This window comes from Morone saxatilis, unplaced genomic scaffold (assembly GCF_004916995.1).
Source record: "Morone saxatilis isolate NCDOM2014 unplaced genomic scaffold, NCSU_SB_2.0 Contig1, whole genome shotgun sequence".
In the NCBI taxonomy this organism is placed as follows: domain Eukaryota; kingdom Metazoa; phylum Chordata; class Actinopteri; family Moronidae; genus Morone; species Morone saxatilis.
The window spans coordinates 16807435-16807643 of NW_023339651.1; positions in this window are offsets into that span (position 1 = coordinate 16807435).

The window sequence follows — 209 nt, forward strand, 5'->3', positions numbered from 1 at the left end:
ACAGAGACCCAACAGTTCCATCATCATGGTGATGTTCATTTCCAGAACACACATTTTACATTTCCAATAAAAAAACATGCAATACGCTGTTACACCGGCCAGGGGGATGTTTTTTTATACCCCTTTTACACATAAATTATTATTGCTGTTGTTGAGTGCATCTTAATAAAAGGCTGTGCAAAAAACAAACACACAGACACAGTATGGTG